Source organism: Phyllobates terribilis, unplaced genomic scaffold (genome assembly GCF_046119375.1).
Source record: "Phyllobates terribilis strain yellow unplaced genomic scaffold, ASM4611937v1 Scaffold_3__8_contigs__length_932513732, whole genome shotgun sequence".
NCBI classification, from domain to species: Eukaryota; Metazoa; Chordata; class Amphibia; order Anura; family Dendrobatidae; genus Phyllobates; species Phyllobates terribilis.
Genome location: NW_027362763.1, coordinates 768736869 through 768757516, shown reverse-complemented (window position 1 = coordinate 768757516; position 20648 = coordinate 768736869). Strand labels below are relative to the sequence as shown.

The 20648-nt window shown below is 41.5% G+C and overlaps 1 protein-coding gene across 3 annotated transcripts in view; it reads right to left on the bottom strand.

Annotated features, from left to right (window-relative positions):
• PAK5 (p21 (RAC1) activated kinase 5) overlaps positions 1–20648 on the bottom strand; it is a 220977-nt gene that overhangs the window by 181352 nt on the left and 18977 nt on the right. The gene's annotated exons all lie outside the window — the stretch shown is intronic.

The following is a 20648-nucleotide window of genomic DNA, read 5'->3' as shown; positions in this document are numbered from 1 at the left end:
CAGGATACCATCACAGATTGCACAGTGCCCATACACACAGCAAGATTCTCTGATCAGGACAGTAGGACTTCTAGCCCCACATACATTGCAGGATACCATCATAGAGATTGCACAGTACCCATACACAGAGCATGAGCCTCTGATCAGGACAGCAGGACTTCTTGTTCCACATACATTGCAGGATACCATCATAGAGATTGCACAGTGCCCATACACACAGCAAGATTTTCTGATCAGGACAGCAGGACTTCTAGCCCCACATACATTGCAGGATACCATCATAGAGATTGCACAGTACCCATACACACAGCAAGAGCCTCTGATCAGGACAGTAGGACTTCTAGCCCCACATACATTGCAGGATACCATCATAGAGATTGCACAGTACCCATACACACAGCAAGAGCCTCAGATCAGGGCAGCAGGACTTCTTGTCCCACATATATTGCAGGATACCATCATAGAGATTGCACAGTACACATACACACAGCAAGAGCCTCAGATCAGGACAGTAGGACTTCTTGTCCCACATACATTGCAGGATACCATCACAGATTGCACAGTGCCCATGCACACAGCAAGATTCTCTGATTAGGACAGTAGGACTTCTAGCCCCACATACATTGCAGGATACCATCATAGAGATTGCACAGTACCCATACACAGAGCATGAGCCTCTGATCAGGACAGTAGGACTTCTAGCCCCACATACATTGCAGGATACCATCATAGAGATTGCACAGTACCCATACACACAGCAAGAGGCTCTGATCAGGACAGTAGGACTTCTTGTCCCACATACATTGCAGGATACCATCATAGAGATTGCACAGTACCCATACACACAGCAAGAGCCTCTGATCAGGACAGCAGGATTTCTAGCCCCACATACATTGCAGGATACCATCATAGAGATTGCACAGTACCCATACACACAGCAAGAGCCTCTGATCAGGACAGAAGGACTTCTTGTCCCACATACATTGCAGGATACCATCATAGAGATTGCACAGTACACATACACACAGCAAGAGCCTCTGATATGGACAGTAGGACTTCTTGTCCCACGTACATTGCAGGATACCATCACAGATTGCACAGTGCCCATACACTCAGCAAGATTCTCTGATCAGGACAGTAGGACTTCTAGCCCCACATACATTACAGGATACCATCATAGAGATTGCACAGTACCCATACACAGAGCATGAGCCTCTGATCAGGACAGTAGGACTTTTTGTCCCACATACATTGCAGGATACCATCATAGCGATTGCACAGTGCCCATACACACAGCAAGATTTTCTGATCAGGACAGTAGGACTTCTAGCCCCACATACATTGCAGGATACCATCACAGAGATTGCACAGTACCCATACACACAGCAAGAGCCTCTGATCAGGACAGTAGGATTTCTTGTCCCACATACATTGCAGGATACCATCATAGAGATTGCACAGTACCCATACACACAGCAAGAGCCTCTGATCTGGACAGTAGGACTTCTTGTCCCACATACATTGCAGGATACCATCATGGAGATTGCACAGTACTCATTCACACAGCAAGAGTCCCTGATCAGGACAGCAGGACTTCTTGTCCCACATACATTGCAGGATACCATCATAGCGATTGCACAGTGCCCATACACACAGCAAGATTTTCTGATCAGGACAGTAGGACTTCTAGCCCCACATACATTGCAGGATACCATCATAGAGATTGCACAGTACCCATACACACAGCAAGAGCCTCTGATCAGGACAGTAGGATTTCTTGTCCCACATACATTGCAGGATACCATCATAGAGATTGCACAGTACCCATACACACAGCAAGAGCCTCTGATCTGGACAGTAGGACTTCTTGTCCCACATACATTGCAGGATACCATCATAGAGATTGCACAGTACTCATTCACACAGCAAGAGTCCCTGATCAGGACAGCAGGACTTCTTGTCCCACATACATTGCAGGATACCATCATAGAGATTACACAGTACACATACACACAGCAAGAGCCTCTGATCTGGACAGTAGGACTTCTAGCCCCACATACATTGCAGGATACCATCATAGAGATTGCACAGCACCTATACACACACTGTGCTTCCTCTGATCATTTGTGATATTTGGCTCTTTACTTTATTCACAGTTTTGTTGTGCTTCATAAGCAAATTATATCAATTTAAGCCTAAAGCTATAAAATTAATTTTATATACGGTTTGAGTAATAATTTTCCTTCTAAAGAGATTTTGCTGACAATGAAACAATTTCCATCAATACCAGACAATGCTGCAGCACCACATGACCGAGGATCCAAGGTGAAATGAAACATTGCTTTTGAAGGCATTTTCAGGTTAAACGGTACAAAGAGCGGTCTGGCTCCTGTAATTGGATTGGTGCTGTGGTCACCATTGTTGGCTAAGGTTGAAAACGGAACAAAGGATAGTTGGAGAGGATCCCGAATCACAGGAACATTGTCCTGTGAAAATGCTATGTCTAAAGATTTACAACATTGTCACTGAACAGCTAATTGTAGATGACAATAATAAAAGGTGTCTTAACGAATTAACAGTGACGAGCAATCACTGTCAGCATTTCAACCAGTAACACAGAAATTTTACAATCCGTTAGCAGATTATTTTAGCGCAAAGATTTTAAAGGGAGTCCGTCACCTCCAAAATGCATTTTAAATGGCCTATACAGAGTTGTAGTGTTAGCCCTTATAAAAACCATACTAGCACAGTATCTGTTACTGGTACAGCGCCTGAGAAAATCTTTTAATTTGTATGCAAATAAAGGGGCTACGGTGCACCCTTGGTGTGGCCAAGAGTTTGGTGCACCATTACATTGCCGCACTTGCATTTTGGGGGGCTTCCCTCACTTCTGATTGACAGTTCTGACCTCCCAGAGTAAGTACTTTCTGAATGCTGCTGACGTGTGTGCGCATGTGTATTGACAGTGCCTGCCGCTCACTACGCTATTACACTAATACATGTAATGAGCGGCTTCAGAGAGTAATTCTCTGAAAACGGCAGCATCAGCAGAAAGAAGACAGGGAGAAAAATATGCCACATCACTGTCTTATACATTTCTGTGGGAAAACTTCTTGTCCTCAAAATCGCTGATTGTATGCATATGAGTCAAGTGGGCGTTACAAGTCAGACTTTCCTTTGTGACTGTGGATGCAGAGATAGCTGTCACTCACTGAGTAGGACCCCTGATTCTGCTGCTTTTTCAATTTTGCGCTCCATAGCAGAGATATTCATGTTTATTGCTTTTCATGGATAATATGTGAAATCTCAGCTTGTAATTCAACTAGATCTTCAGAGTCTTCATCTTTCTTCAGAGTCTTCTCTGAGAGCGTGCACTTTCACCCCTGCCTTCCAGACGCTGCCACTCATAGATCAGCATCTCATCTTGCAAACTGAGATAGATTCCGCTGAGCAGTGATTGTCAGCATCTGGGAGGTAAGGATGTAAGCGCACACCCCCAGAGAATACTGAGAAGAAATGCCCAGTTGCACTATAAGCAGAGATTTCACATAGTGCACTCCAGAAGAAACCAATGTGAATATCTGTGCAATGCAGTGACGCAGCGCAAAACTGAAAAAAGAGGCATAATCAGGGGAGTTCAGGGAATTTTACAAGGTATTTAACTGAAATTTTTCAAGCTAGTAACAGGTCTTCTTTAATGGCAAAAGATCCAGTTCTGACATGGGCATGTTTGGAACACGAAATCCCAGCTGCATAACACCATTCTGGTGGTTTAGTTATGCCAGACCCAGTGATAGAGTCATAGTTTTTGGTAACGGGAACCTATTTTCACCCATCCATCGTGACACACATATAACGAATGGACACCGACATTAGGCTAATGCTTATATTTTGCAACACGCAACTTTTGATCAACTCCCCCCCACCTTCCCCAACTAAAAGCTACAGAAATAATATGCTGTATATGCTTTTGCAGGAATACAAACAGCAGAATGTAAGTAGCTACAAAAAACTCAGTCTTCTACATTTGTAAAGCAAATCAGTTATTCATCTGTCAGACAACAAGGCAGCAAGCAGAGAATACAGTACATTCTGTAAAACATTGTATATACTAATTACAAAAGCCTTCTTATAGAATATAATGTATAAACATTTGCAAGTATTAGAATTAAAATAATTATTGATTAACCTGATTTTACAAATTAAAGGGAACCTGTCATGTCAAAAAATGGTATTTACCTGCAGTTATGGGATTAGTCTGCAGATTAATAGCGTTCTAAAGCTGTGTGGCCACCGCACTGAAAATACGGCTAATGGGAGGAAATGAACTTTATTCCTGGCTGCAGCCTCCAGTTTTCAGTCATAGCGGTGCAGCCAATGCGGCTTCAGTCACTGCTTGGTACACAGTGAGAGGCGGCTGTAACTACGCCCTGGCACCGATTGACTGCCAGCTTTGAAGTGCATCAGTACAGAGCCGGCTGTCAGTCAGTGCCGGGGCATAGTTACCGCCACCTCTCACTGTGTACTGAGCAGTGACTGAAGCCGAGCCTCTATGACTGAAAGCCGGAGGCTGCTGGGAGGAATAAAGTTTGTTTCCTCCCAGCAGCCAGGCTGTCACTGTGGCAGCCACACAGCTTCAACCTGCAGACTAAGCTCATATCTGCAGGTTAATAACAGTTGGGATATGACAGGTCCCCTTTAACAAACATCTATCAATTCGTGAAGTGATTTCTAATGGGTGCTTTCCCGTTGCGGTGTCTGTCCCCGTCGGGGCATACATCCAAAATTCCCTGCAAAACGGGGTCCGGATGTATGCACCAACGGGACCATAGACTGTAATGATGCAGACAGAGCTAACGTGCTTTTTGAAGTGCATCATTTTCGGGAGTGTACACCTACTGGAGGCGGACACCCAGACGTAGTAGACTGCGTCTGAGTGTCTGCTTCCAGTAGGATTACACTCCCGAAAAAAGTTCACGGAAGAGCTCACGTTTGCTCTGCCGTCACCATTACAGTCTATCGGCCACATTGGCGCCTGCGCCCAGACCCCGTTTTGCCTGGGATTTCGGACGTATGCCCTGACAGGGACACAGAACGCAATGTGAAAGCACCCTAACCTGAAAGCTCAGTACACAAAGAAGGATGTCCACCCCCAAAGAGTTGGAGCTCCACATCCTATGTAATGGCAGAATTAAATAATGCAATGTAATATAGCCATAACTAGGGGGCACTTAAGAGTTTACAGTGTACAACTCATGCACTGAACTCCTCAGTAAGCTCCCCCTTGTGGCGTCTGAAAGCAGAATCTTATTGTTCAACTTTACTTTGGACAGCAAAAGAGACGATTTACAGCTCTGCATCCTGCAAACTGAGCTCTGACACCTATAAAGTAGAATACAAGATTTGAATTTTGGAACTAAAAGTAAATTAGGCTTTCAAATAAAATATAAAATTAAATTTCTCTTAAAAAAATCTAACACCAGGTTCCTGTCACCTGATCTAAGAGCAGCATGATGTAGAGACAGAGACTCTGATTCCAGCAATGTATCAAATACTGAGCTGCTTGCTGTAGTTTTGATAAAATCACAGATTTAATGAGATTATCACAGAAGGACTAGTAAACCTGCTGCCATGCAGTCCTCTATATTCATGGGCTGCGTATAACCACGCCCCCACCACTGATTGGCAGCTTTCTGCCTATGCACAGTGTACACAGAAAGCTGTCAATCAGTGGTGTGGGCGGGATATACAGGGCGCAGTATTTAGAGAACTGCTAGATCTGCAGATAAAATAGTGATTTTGTAAAAGAAAAAAAAAATACAACATGCAGCAAAGTAAATGACACATCAGATGGGGCAGCAAAACCTGGTAACAGGTTCCCTTTAATTGCCAATATTAAAAGATCTTGAAATCTAGGGCTCCACAGAGAGACACAGTAAAATTGCAAAATTAAGGCAACTCCAGCAAGAAGGTCAAATATTTTTGACATATTTGCAAGGCCATGTGCAATATAAAAAGAACAAAGTTGCCCGCAAGTCACAGTAATGGTATAATAATACAGCGAATCACAAAGGCCTGTGAAGGCAGTCAGAGTTTCAGCAAAGTTTTGCCAGACTTTCAGTTGGAATGGACTTTTAGCGTTTTGGGGGTTTTTTTTGAGGAAAGGGGGGGTGGACTTAGGGGTTGTCGTAGTCTTTGGAAAAAAACAAGCAAACCAAGTTTTTTAAAATAAAACAAATAAAAAAAAAAGAAAACATAATACTCGCCCATCAACTGATTGATTGCACATGTCGTAGTGGTTCCCACCAGTCTTTGTTACCAGGCTGCCGGCACGAGACCACTGCAGCCAATATTCATCATATTACATAGCAATGTGGACTTACAATTGCTCATTTTGCCTTTCTACCAGCTAATTCTTCTGTTTTCCATTAGGTCTATGACATCATGTGATTACAAACTGACTAGCTGAATCCTTCTAAGCTCTATGTAGAACCAGGAGGTAAATTTTCTCTGTATGAGTCATCAGTCACTGCAAAAGTCCAGGGTAAGGGGAGGAGGTAGCTGGCTTATGTTCGTTTTTAGTGCATTTCCACTGCAGAAATTAAATTCTCCGCATCTTAAAAGCTAAAAGCTGTGTTCTACAGTACCAGCAAAACCTATGAGCTTTCAGAAATCTCATGCACACATTTTTTTATTCTGACTTGAATTTGAGAACTGCAGCAGGTCAATTCTTCAGTGTGTTCGCAGCGTTTTTCAACCGTAGAAAGCAATGAGAAAGTGCAAAAACATAACTAATGTTTTTGCGGTGTTTTTGAAGTGTTTTTTCGTGAAGAAAACTAACTATATTAACATGTAGTGTGAACAAACCACATATATACAGTACAGACCAAAAGTTTGGACACACCTTCTCATTTAAAGATTTTTCTGTATTTTCATGACTTTGAAAATTGTACATTCACACTGAAGGCATCAAAACTATGAATTAATACATGTGGAATTATATACTTAACAAAAAAGTGTGAGACAACTGAAAATATGTCTTATATTCTAGGTTCTTCAAAGTAGCCACCTTTTGCTTTGATGACTGCTTTGCACACTCTTGGCATTCTCTTGATAAGCTTCAAGTGGTAGTCACCGGAAATGGTTTTCACTTCACAGGTGTGCCCTGTCAGGTTTAATAAGTGGGATTTCTTGCTTTATAAATGGGGTTGGAACCATCAGTTGTGTTGTGCAGAAGTCTGGTGGATACACAGCTGATAGTCCTACTGAATAGACTGTTAGAATTTGTATTATGGCAAGAGAAAAGCAGCTAAGTAAAGAAAAACGAGTGGCCATCATTACTTTAAGAAATGAAGGTCAGTCAGTCCGAAAAATTGGGAAAACTTTGAAAGTGTCCCCAAGTGCAGTTGCAAAAACCATCAAGCGCTACAAAGAAACTGGCTCACATGAGGACCGCCCCAGGAAAGGAAGACCAAGAGTCACCTCTGCTTCTGAGGATAAGTTTATCCGACTCACCAGCCTCAGAAATCGCAGGTTAACAGCAGTTCAGATTAGAGACCAGGTCAATGCCACACAGAGTTCTAGCAGCAGACACATCTCTACAACAACTGTTAAGAGGAGACTTTGTGCAGCAGGCGTTCATGGTAAAATAGCTGCTAGGAAACCACTGCTAAGGACAGGCAACAAGCAGAAGAGACTTGTTTGGGCTAAAGAACACAAGGAATGGACATTAGACCAGTGGAAATCTGTGCTTTGGTCTGATGAGTCCAAATTTGAGATCTTTGGTTCCAACCACCGTGTCTTTATGCGACGCAGAAAAGGTGAACGGATGGACTCTACATGCCTGGTTCCCACCGTGAAGCATGGAGGAGGAGGTGTGATGGTGTGGGGGTGCTTTGCTGGTGACACTGTTGGAGATTTATTCAAAATTGAAGGCATACTGAACCAGCATAGCTACCACAGCATCTTGCAGCGGCATGCTATTCCATCCGGTTTGCGTTTAGTTGGACCATCATTTATTTTTCAACAGGACAATGACCCCAAACATACCTCCAGGCTGTGTAAGGGCTATTTGACCAAGGAGGAGAGTGATGGGGTGCTACGCCAGATGACCTGGCCTCCACAGTCACCAGAACTGAACCCAATCGAGATGGCTTGGGGTGAGCTGGACCGCTGAGTGAAGGCAAAAGGGCCAACAAATGCTAAGCATGTCTGGGAACTCCTTCAAGATTGTTGGAAGACCATTTCCGGTGACTACCTCTTGAAGCTCATCAAGAGAATGGCAAGAGTGTTCAAAGCAGTCATCAAAGCAAAAGATGGCTACTTTGAAGAACCTAGAATATAAGACATATTTTCAGTTGTTTCACACTTTTTTGTTAGGTATATAATTCCACATGTGTTAATTCATAGTTTTGATGCCTTCAGTGTGAATGTACAATTTTCATAGTCAAGAAAATACAGAAATATCTTTAAATGAGAAGGTGTGTCCAAACTTTTGGTCTGTACTGTATATATAAAAAAAAAAAAAAAGTAAAAAAATGTTTCACTGAGAGGCATGGTTAATTTACTCTATAGCACTCCTTCCATACGTACGTAGATATGTCCACAGGTTCGGATTAGTGCAGGTGAGTTTTTGACTCTGGTCGCATATTATGTAAGAAGAAATCTCGGCCCCTCTCCCTCTTCAGGCCCTTGTGAAGAACATTAGCACATTATTTGCTATTTCAGTGATTCAGGATCAACCCAGGAGCAACTCGCCTTAGATATTCCCTGGAGATCTCAGGCAGCCTGTTCGTATTTGCAACATATTTTTCCATAAGAGATCTGGGCAAAACTGATATGTGAAGTGCACCAAACATAAAAAGTCTATAAATACAACTTAGATTAATTTGTAACAGAGAAGAACATGCTATAACATCAAGATAACATGTCATATAACAATATAATAATAAGGCAAATGGCATTTTTGTAAATCTGGTGAGTTACTCCTCCTTGGGAGGTACCGACTGTGATAGTGATGGGCGCCATGCAATACAGCATCTGAATGGACTTCTGGCAAGGCATATGGGAGTACTACGATGGCAGAAGTGGGGGCCAAAGTTAGGCAAACTCATGGACACTGAAACAGAGGGCTCCCTTGGTCATGCATTTGCACCACAAAGAGGAAGTGATAATGAAGGGGCCTACGCTTGTCATTCTATGTCAGCAGCATGGTGGCTCAGTGGTTAGCACTGCAGCCTTGCAGCGCTGGGGTCCTGGGTTCTAACCCCACCAAGGACAATATGTGTAAGGAGTTTGTATGTTCTCTCCATGTTTGTGTCGGTTTCCTCTGGGTTCTCTGGTTTCCTCCCATACTCTAAAGGCATGCTGAATAATCTAGATTGGGAGCCCCAGTGTGGACAGTGATGATGTGTAAGGCGCTATGGAATTAATGGTGCTATAAAATAAATAACCACTTAGATGCCACAGTTGTTATTGAATGTAGCATCTAAGTCATTAAACCTCCAGAATCAAAGTGACATGTAGTTTTATCCCCCTGGTGCCAGCACTGTAGAAGTACGGAGAGTAGTACTAATGAGTTAAAGCTTAGGTAACAGCCCTGTGAGATATATGTATTTTTTTAAGGTCTTACCCAGTGACTGCCTCTCTCGGATTACTTCATCTGAGTGAAGTCTAATTGCCAAGAGTGTGCAAAGCAGTCATCAAAGCTAAAGGTGGCTACTTTGAAGAACCTAGAATATAAGACATATTTTCAGTTGTTTCACACTTTTTTGTTAAGTATATAATTCCACATGTGTTAATTCATAGTTTTGATGCCTTCAGTGTGAATGTACAATTTTCATAGTCATGAAAATACAGAAAAATCTTTAAATGAGAAGGTGTGTCCAAACTTTTGGACTGTACTGTATATATATACATACATATATATTTTTTTTATTATTATTAGCCATTTTGTAAGGGGAAAAACATTTTTACTTTTTGAAATAACTTTATTATTTTTTTTAATTCCAGTATGGGACATGAACATGCAACTCTCTGATCACTCATGTAATATGCTGCAATATGCCTGAGATGCATTGTATTATGTCTGTGAGTGAAAATTATATATAACATTATGTACAAAAATGGCAAATCTGGGATCCTTCATGAAATAAATACCCCAGCTATTTTTTATACAGTGCAGCATAGGCTATTATTATAGAGTAATGTACAGTGCCATCTTGATTACTTCTTTCTCTATGCTATGATTCATCTAATGTTGACTACGTGTCCCTATGAAGCCAGAGTCTCATCATGCTATTGCTCCTATGTAATTTCTGACAATAATAGATCAGAGACACAGCTGTCTCCTATTTATACAGCATTCTCAGTGTATCCTATGTGATGTATACAGCAGTGTTTCCTAAGTGATGTATATACAGCAGTCAGTGTGTTTCTGCACTTCATCACTTATGTTTTTGTGCATAGTTGAGCCACTTGGTCTTGTTTCTATGTCAAAAGGCTTTTTGTCTGCAATCCTTCCATGAAGATCACTTCTGGGCAGACTCTGAACAGTAGATGTATCCTGGTCCCACTGGTTGCTGTCAGTTCTGAGCTGATGCCACTGCTGGACACCTTCCGATTTCAAATGGAAGTTAGCATGATTTCTTTCATTTGCTGCACTAAGTTTTCTTGGCTGACTACTGCATCTTCTCATCTCAACGTTGTCCATTTTTTGATGCTTCTTCAAAAAGAGCTTGAAACCTTGGTCTTCTTTCAAATCTTTGCCTGGGAGAAACCTTGCTGATGAAGTATAACGACCTTGTTTCTTTTCTCTGTGCTTGTTATGACACATGAGCCCTGCGACCAATCAGCGCTGATATCAATCTCCCCCCATTGCTAATATGCAGTATGCCCCTTCATCCTGCTCATCCTAGGAGTCACCACTGATGTTATCTTCTGTCACGTTTTAAAAACATGACAGGCGACAGTTAATATCAAAGCTCCATATGTGCTCCCATATATTCATATCATCTCACACATATTTTCCCCTAACATTAGTTATCTTGCATGTGAGTCAGAAGAACATTTGTTCCAGGGATATTCCTGTAGCGGGTAGGCGGCAAATCTCACCTCCTTCTCTCATCAGTATTTGCTGCAACAACCCACAGGGTGGAATGATGCCATGCATATATAGCAAAGTTAAAAACATGTGATGTCCTGGTCAAAAATGTTATTTTTTTTGCAAACTACGGCTTTTTTTTTTAACCTAAAAAGTTGTTCACCTTTATTAGGATATGTTCATTATCGCTGCTCAATTGCTCCTTTTGCTGCAAGCATTTTAAGACACTTTTCAATTACATAAATATCTCCTGAATTATAATATTTGTATCCCCCCAATCATATCTTAAATAAAAAAACAGCAAATTATGATGATGATACCAAACAATTTACACCCATGGGTAGCTTCATACAATGTTTGAGTAAAGCATACATTTAGTAAAAAAAATGTATAAAAATTATTGTTTGTGGGTAAAAGTCTGGCCCAACCATCTACCGTAGGATTTTTCAGGATTCTTTGAGTATGCAGGAAATATAAGCCCTAATCACAGTTCAATTGACCAGACAGCTATTGGTATACATGTAAAAAAAAGTGAATAAAGTACAGCAGGACGGTAGGTAAAAGAAATAAGACATCCCCTGAAAATAGGCCCTAACCCATCTTTCAGTGCAAAAACTAATATAAGACCCTGTCTTATTTTTGGGGAAATACGGTACATATCTAAAAAATCCTTGACCAAGCGATAAACACGCTAGTCACGGAATCGGGTTAGATAGATGGACTGATTAGTTTCAGTGGGGTAATTAGAAAAGCTAGGTATTATCAGAACTAAAAAAAACAAAAAACGAATGTTGTCATACCCTATTGTCTTCCATCCATGCCGTACACAGAGAAGTAAAGATCTAAATATAGAAGTTGTAAAATTATTCATACTCCCTTGTTGAAATGTGTTACTTGCAGTTTGATATTAAAGTATTACAACTATAAAAGTAAAGGCCGACTCTCCTCTGACACAATACCCATAGAAATACATTGTCTTCCTGCTCTTATCCCCCACAACGCTTTAAAACTGCTTTTGGTTTTCATAGCAGTCTAATATGTCTGATTCTCATGCTCTGTAACTTGCAGGCAACTTTTCAATGAGCAGTTTCTCCTCACAAGCATTCTTCCAGGACGATAGGTGCATGAACTTCCTTTCCCAGCATGCTTTGCACTTGCTATTATCCAATAGCTTGCCTGTTCTGAGTTGAAAGTCCGCCACTCTTGTGCCTGTATGCAGTTGGAGGAGCAGACAGAGATACCACCTCCCGTGATCTATGTTGGCATCTCTACTGCTAGGATTACACTTGAAAACAGGCAGCGTACAGATTGTTATGAGACACCTAATGGCCAGCACTTTGGAGTGATTTTTTTGTTGTTGATAAGACAACATCATTTTTAAACAAAGAGATTTGTATATTATCTATTTAGCACATTATCAAATTAGATCACACTGCCTGATAGATCAGTGACCATTTAATCTTCAATTCAAAAGTAAACTAGACTATTGTTGGGAGCTTGTTGGCAGTGGCGTAACTATAGTCTGATGGGCCCAGGAGCAAGATTTGGATCGGGCCCCCCCCCCAATCCTGAATACATTTTCTATATGAATACTCCATCCTAGTATATATGTCCCTCATCCTGGCCCCATTCTGATATATATCGTCCATCCCGGTATATGTCCCTTATCCTGGGCCCCATCCTGATATACAGTATATGTCCCCCATTCTGCAGCTGTTCTTTAACGTATAGAATGATAAATAATAATAATTTTATTTTTATAGCGCCAACATATTCCGCAGCACTTTACAAGTTTTAGGGGGGACTTATACAAACAATACAGTCTATGAGGAAATGGGGGAGACACAAAAGGTAGAATGTACATATATTGTATAATGCAGCCTTGATATACTATATAGGATAAATAATAATACATGGACTGGTCGCCTGCCAGTATGTGTACTGTCCTGACAGAGGCTATTATGTGCATGGATGGTATGAACCTGAAATTGAAGATTTTAATATGAGGGAAAACTTGGATGGACAGATAGTGTGTGGAGGCGATACGCCAGTCTAAAGAAATAGGTTTTTAGGGTCCGCTTGAAACTGTGGGTATTGGGAATTAATCGAACTGTCCTGGGTAATGCATTCCAAAGAATTGGCGCAGCACGCGAGAAATCTTGGAGACGGGAGTGGGAAGTTCAGATTATGGAGGATTTAAGTTTTAAGTCATTGGCAGAACGGAGGGCACGTGTAGGGTGGTAGACTGAGACAAGGGAGGAGATGTAGGGGGGTACTGAAGTATGGAGCGCTTTGTGGGTAGGCGTGATAAGTTTAAATTGAACTCTATATTGGATGGGCAACCAATGCAATGACTGGCACAGGGAAGAGGCATCGGTGTAGCGGTTGGCGAGTAATATGATCCTGGCTGCTGCGTTAAGGACGGATTGGAGAGGGGAGAGTTTAGTAAGAAGGAGACCGATAAGTAGAGAGTTGCAGTAGTCCAGACGAGAATGAATAAGAGCTACAGTAAGAGTTTTTACTGAGTCAAAGGTGAGAAAAGTCCTGATTCTTGAGATGTTTTTGAGGTGTAGATGACATGAACGAGCGAGTGATTTGATGTGAGGAGTGAAAGAAAGATCTGAATCAAAAATTACCCCAAGACAGCGGGCGTGTTGCTGGGGAGTAATGGTTGAGCCACAAACGGAAATGGCAATATCGGGCACAGGTAGGTTAGTGGGGGGAGGAAAGACGAGTAGTTCAGTTTTGACAGATTCAGTTTTAGACAGAGGGAGGACATAATGTTAGACACAGCAGAAAGACAATCACTAGTCTTTTGTAGTAATGCAGGGGTGATGTCCGGAGCAGAGGTGTATAATTGGGTGTCATCAGCATAGAGATGGTACTGAAAACCAAATCTGCTGATTGTTTGTCCAATGGGAGCGGTGTATAAGGAGAAAAGAAGGGGGCCTAAGAATGATCCTCGAGGAACCCCGATGGTAAGGGGAAGGAGAGAGGAGGAGGAGCCGGCAAAAGACACAGAGAAGGAGCGGTCAGAGAGGTAGGTGGAGAACCAGGAGAGAACAGTGTCCTTGAGGCCAATAGTGCGGAGCATAGAGAGGAGGAGCTGGTGATCCACAGTGTCGAATGCTGCAGAGAGATCCAGGAGAATCAGCAGGGAATAGTGACCATTAGATTTAACTGTTAGTAGATCATTAGAGACTTTAATGAGGGCAGTTTCAGTAGAATGTAAAGAGCGGAAACCAGATTGTAAAGGGTCAAGAAGAGAGTTGTCTGAGAGATAGCGTATTAGACGGGAATGGACCAGGCGTCCCAGGAGTTTAGAGATAAAGGGAAGATTGGAAACAGGTCTGTAGTTGGCCGTGCAGTTCTGGTCAAGGGATGGTTTTTTAAGTAATGGATGTATGCTGGCGTGTTTGAAAGAAGAGGGAAAGATACCAGATAAGAGGGAGAGGTTGAAAATTTTAGTTAGGTGAGTGGTGACAGCTGGAGCAAGGGACTGAAGGAGATGTGAGGGAATAGGGTCACTGGTGCAGGTGGTAGGGCGAGAAGATGCAAGGAGTCTGATCACTTCACCTTCCATGACTGGTTCGAAATCAGAAAGTGAGCAAGATACAATGTGGAGGGGGAGAGCATGCAAAACGTTTGGGGATTGGGAGAAAATTTCCTGACGGATATGGTCAATTTTTTCTTTGAAATAATTGGTCAGCTCGTCTGCGCTGAGGTCGGTGATCGGGGCCTGTGCTGTTTGATTGAGGAGAGAATGAAAAGTGTCAAAGAGTCGTTTAGGATTATTGGAGAGTGAGATTATGAGGTTGTTAAAGTAGGTTTGTTTGGAGAGGTGAAGCGCAGAGTTATATGTTTTCAGCATAAATTTATAATGGAAGAAATCTTCGGGCAGATTAGATTTTCTCCACAGCCTTTCAGCGCACCTGGAGCACCGCTGGAGAAGACGTGTTTGAGGCATGTGCCAGTGTTGTCGCCGTCTATGCCGAATTGTTCTTCGTGTAGGAGGTGCGGCTTCATCCAGGGCGCATAGCATTATTTCGTTATAATGCTTCAATGCAGAGTCGGGACATGAGAGGGAGGAGATTGGGGCCAATGATGATTGCAACTTTTTCATAAATTTCTGGGTGTTAATGGCGCGTATATTTCTATAAGTGTGGAAAGTGGGGGGTCTTGAGTAGAGTCACAGTTCTTGACCGAGAATGAAAGAAGATTATGGTCAGACAGTGGAAGGGGAGAGTAGAATAAAATAAACCATTATACTCACCAGGGAGAAGTCATGGGGCTCCATAGAAGAAGTATAAACGCACTCCCTATAGTCCTCCATATCATTTACTGCACTGCTCATATCCATAAAGTATAATGCACCCCCATAGTCAAAAATAGAAGTATAATGCATCCCAGACATCCACAGTAGTATAATGCACCCCATAGACATCCATAGCAGTGTAATGCACACCATAGACATCCACAGTAGTATAATGCACCCCATAGACATCCAAAGTAGTATAATGCACCCCACAGACATCCATAGTAGTATAATGCACCCCATAGACATTCATAGTAGTATAATGCACCCCAAAGACATCCATAGTAGTATAATGCACCCCATAGACATCCATAGTAGTATAATGCACCCCATAGACATCCACAGTAGTATAATGCACCCCATAGAATTCCAAAGTAGTATAATGCACCCCATAGACATCCAAAGTAGTATAATGCACCCCATAGACATCCACAGTAGTATAATGCACCCCACAGACATCCACAGTAGTATAATGCACCCCATAGACATCCATAGTAGTATAATTCACCCCATAGACATCCATAGTAGTATAATGCACTCCACAGACATCCATAGTAGTATAATGTACCTCATAGACATCCATAGTAGTATAATGAACCCCCATAGTCTTCCATAATAGTATAATGCACCCCATACCCATCCATAGTAGTATAATGCACCCCATCCATAATAGTATAATGCACCCCATAGACATCAATAGTAGTATAATGTACCCTATAGGCATCCATAGTAGTATTATGCACCCCATAGACATCCACAGTAGCATAATGCACCCCATAGACATCCATAGTAGTATAATGCACCTCATAGACATCCATAGTAGTATAATGCACCCCCACAGTCATCCATAGTAGTATAATGCATCCCATAGACATACATAGTAGTATAATTCACCCCATAGTCATCCATAGTAGTATAATTCACTCCATAGTCATCCATAGTAGTATAATGCACCTCATAGACATCCATAGTAGTATAATGCACCTCATAGACATCTATAGTAGTATAATGCACCCCATAAACATCCATAGTAGTATAATTCACTCCATAGTCATCCATAGTAGTATAATGCACCTCATAGACATCCATAGTAATATAATGCACCTCATAGACATCCATAGTAGTATAATGCACCCCCATAGTCATCCATAGTAGTATAATGCACCCCCATAGTCATCCATAATAGTATAATGCATCCCATAGACATCCATAGTAGTATAATTCACCCCATTGTCATTCATAGTAGTATAATTCACCCCATAGTCATCCATAGTAGTATAATGCACCTCATAGACATCCATAGTAGTATAATGCACCTCAGACATCTATTAGAATAATGCACCCCATAAACATCCATAGTAGTATAATGTACCTCATAGACATCGATAGTAGTATAATGCACCCCATAGACATCCATAGTAGTATAATGCACCTCACAGACATCTATTAGAATAATGCACCCCATAAACATCCATAGTAGTATAATGCACCTCATAGACATCGATAGTAGTATAATGCACCCCATAGACATCCGTAGTAGTATAATGCACCCTATAGTCATCCATAGTAGTATAATGCACCCCATAGACATCCATAGTAGTATAATGTACCCCATAGACATCCACAGTAGTATAATGAACCCCCATAGTCTTCCATAATAGTATAATGCACCCCGTAGACATCCATAGTAGTATAATGCACCCCATCCATAATAGTATAATGAACCCCATAGACATCAATAGTAGTATAATGTACCCTATAGGCATCCATAGTAGTATCATGCACCCCATAGACATCCATAGTAGTATAATGCACCCCATAGACATCAATAGTAGTATAATGTACCCTATAGGCATCCATAGTAGTATCATGCACCCCATAGACATCAACAGTAGCATAATGCACGTCATAGTCATCCATAGTAGTATAATGCACCCCACAGACACCCATAGTAGTATAATGCACCCCAATAGACATCCATAGTAGTATAATGTACCCCATAGACATCCACAGTAGTATAATGAACCCCCATAGTCTTCCATAATAGTATAATGCACCCCCATAGTCATCCATAGTAGTATAATGCACCCCATCCATAATAGTATAATGAACCCCATAGACATCAATAGTAGTATAATGTACCCTATAGGCATCCATAGTAGTATCATGCACCCCATAGACATCCAAAGTAGCATAATGCACGTCATAGTCATCCATAGTAGTATAATGCACCCCCATAGTCATCCATAGTAGTATAATGCACCCCATAGACATCCATAGTAGTATAATGCACCTCATAGACATCCACAGTAATATAATGCACCACATAGTCATCCATAGTAGTATAATGCATCCCATAGACATCCATAGTAGTATAATTCACCCCATAGTCATCCATAGTAGTATAATGCACCCCATAGTCATCCATAGTAGTATAATGCACCCCATAGACATCCATAGTAGTATAATGCACCCCATAGACATCCATAGTAGTATAATGCACCCCATAGACATCCATAGTAGTATAATGTACCTCATAGACATCCATAGTAGTATGGCCAATGATTTTTTAAAAATAAATAAATGCTCATCGTTCCTCCACTCCCGCGCCGGGCACGTCTTCTTGTGCAGCCAGCAGAACTTGGCGTGTGACACCACTGCCATGGGCCCCATCATGTGCACGTCGATGTCAGCTGCTGGCCTCTGATTGGCCGGCAACGTATATTGTGGCGCGCGCACATCCAGCTAAAGCTTTTGCTGGCGTCAGAGGGCCTCGGCCCTCACCCACCGGGCCCCTGACCTGCTGGACCTGGTCGCAGTGGCGACCACGGTCGTCATGCCCCAGCTTGTTGGAATAAGCGAAGTAAAAATCTTCCAAAAATGTTAGCTGTCCTGTAATACTAAAGGCAGCCTATATAGCAACCTTGTGTGTGAAGGTAGAAGTAAACTTTAACCCCTTTACCCCCCAAAGTGGTTTGCACGTTAATGACCAGGCCAATTTTTACAATTCTGACCACTGTCACTTTATGAGGTAATTACTCTGGAACCCTTCAACGGATCCCCCTGATTTTGAGACTGTTTTTTTCGAGACATATTGTACTTCATGATTGTGGTAAAATTTCTTCGATATCACTTCCGTTTATTTGTGAAAAAAAAACGGAAATCTGGCAAAAATTTTGAAATTTTCAAAATTTTAATTTGTATGCCCTTAAATCAGAGCGATATGTCAAACAAAATAGTTAATAAATAACATTTCCCACATGTCTACTTTACATCAGCACAATTTTGGAACCAAATTTTTTTTTTATTAGGGAAATATAAGGGTTAAAGTTGACCAGCAATTTCTCATTTTTCCAACAAAATTTACGAAACCATTTTTTTAGGGACCACTTCACATTTGAAGTCACTTTGAGGGGTCTTTATGACAGAAAATACCCAAAAGTGACACCATTCTAAAAGCTGCACCCCTCAAGGTGCTCAAAACCACGTTCAAGAACATTATTAACCCTTCAGGTGCTTCACAGGAATTTTTGGAATGTGGAAGAAAAAAATTAACATTTAACTTTTTTCACAAAAATGTTACTTTAGACACAATTTATTTTTATTTTCGCAGGGGTAACAGGAAAAAATGAACCACAAAATCTGTTGTGCAATTTCCCCTGAGCATGCAGATACCCCATATGTGGGGAAAAAACACTATTTGGGCGCACGGCAGGTTTCGGAAGGGACTTTGACTTTTTGATTGTAAAATTTGCTTGAATAATTAGCGAACGCCATGTTGCATTTGGGGAGTCCCTGATGTGCCTAAACAGTGGAAACCCACCACAAGTGACACCATTTTGGAAACTAGACCCCTCAGGGAACTTATCTAGATGTGTGGTGAGCACCTTGAACCCCCAGGTGCTTCACAGAAGTTTATAACACGGAGCCGTACAAATAAAATGTTCACAGTTTTCCCACAAAAATGTTTTTCAAACCCCAATTTTGCATTTTCATAAGGGTAACAGTAGAAATTGCACCATGCAGTTTGTTGTGCAATTTCTCCTGAGTAAGCAGATACCCCATATGTCGGGGGAAACCACTGTTTGGGCGCACGGCAGGGTTCGGAAGGGAAGGAGCGCCATTTGACTTTTTGATTGTAAAATTTGCTTGAATAACTAGTGGATGCCATGTTGCGTTTGGAGAGCCCCTGATGTGCCTAAACTGTGGAAACCCCCCACAAGTGACAACATTTTGGAAACTAGACCCCTCAGGGAACTTATCTAGATGTGTGGTGAGCACCCTGAACCCCCAAGTGCTTTACAGAAGTTTATAACATGGAGCCGTGAAAATAAAAAAATCTAACTTTTTCCACAAAAATTATGTTTTAGCTACAATTTTTTTATTTTCACAAGGGTAAAAGGAGAAAATGGACCCCAAAAACTTTTGTGCAATTTCTCCTGCGTGCGCCAATACCCCATATGTGGGGAAAATACAGTGTTTGGGTGCACGGCAGAGTTCAGAAGGGAAGGAGCACTGTGTGATTTTTTGAACGCAAAATTGGCTGGAATCGAGAGCGGGCGCCATGTTGCGTTTGGAGAGCCCCTGATGTGCCTAAATAGTGGAAACCCCCCACAAGTGACCCCATTTGGAAAACTACACCCCTCGAGGATTTTCACGGGGTATAGTGAACATTTTGAACCCAGAGGTACGACACAGAATTTGATAACATTAGGTCATCATATTGAATAAGTTGTCATCTAACGTGATGCTGACTTCTAAGACTATGTTCCACATCATGTTTTTTTGGCGTCAATTTTCTGCAGCAAAACCTGCTCTTCAAGGGCATTTTGTTCAGGATTTTTCTTGCAGTTTTTGTGCGTTTTTTCAGCTTTTTTTTTCACTGTCCTTCTGTCTCTTTTTATGCATGTACATAAAGTTCTGTGAAAAAAAAGAACCCCATTCTATTTTGGCATCAAAAATGCTGAAAAAATGCTGATACAAATTTTGATGAGTTTTTCAACGTTTTTTTCACCACCCATTACTTACTATGGGTGAAAAAAAGCTGAAAGAAGTGACATGCTCTATTTTCCAAAAAAACATGCAATGCACCAAATCCTGAAGAAAAAAAAACCCATGATGTGTGAACAGAGAATTCTGGTTTCTCATACTTTTCTGGTACAGCAAAAGGCAGCTGAAATTTTTCATAAAAAACTGCATCAAAAAACGCTGAAAAAACCTTAGGCTACGTTC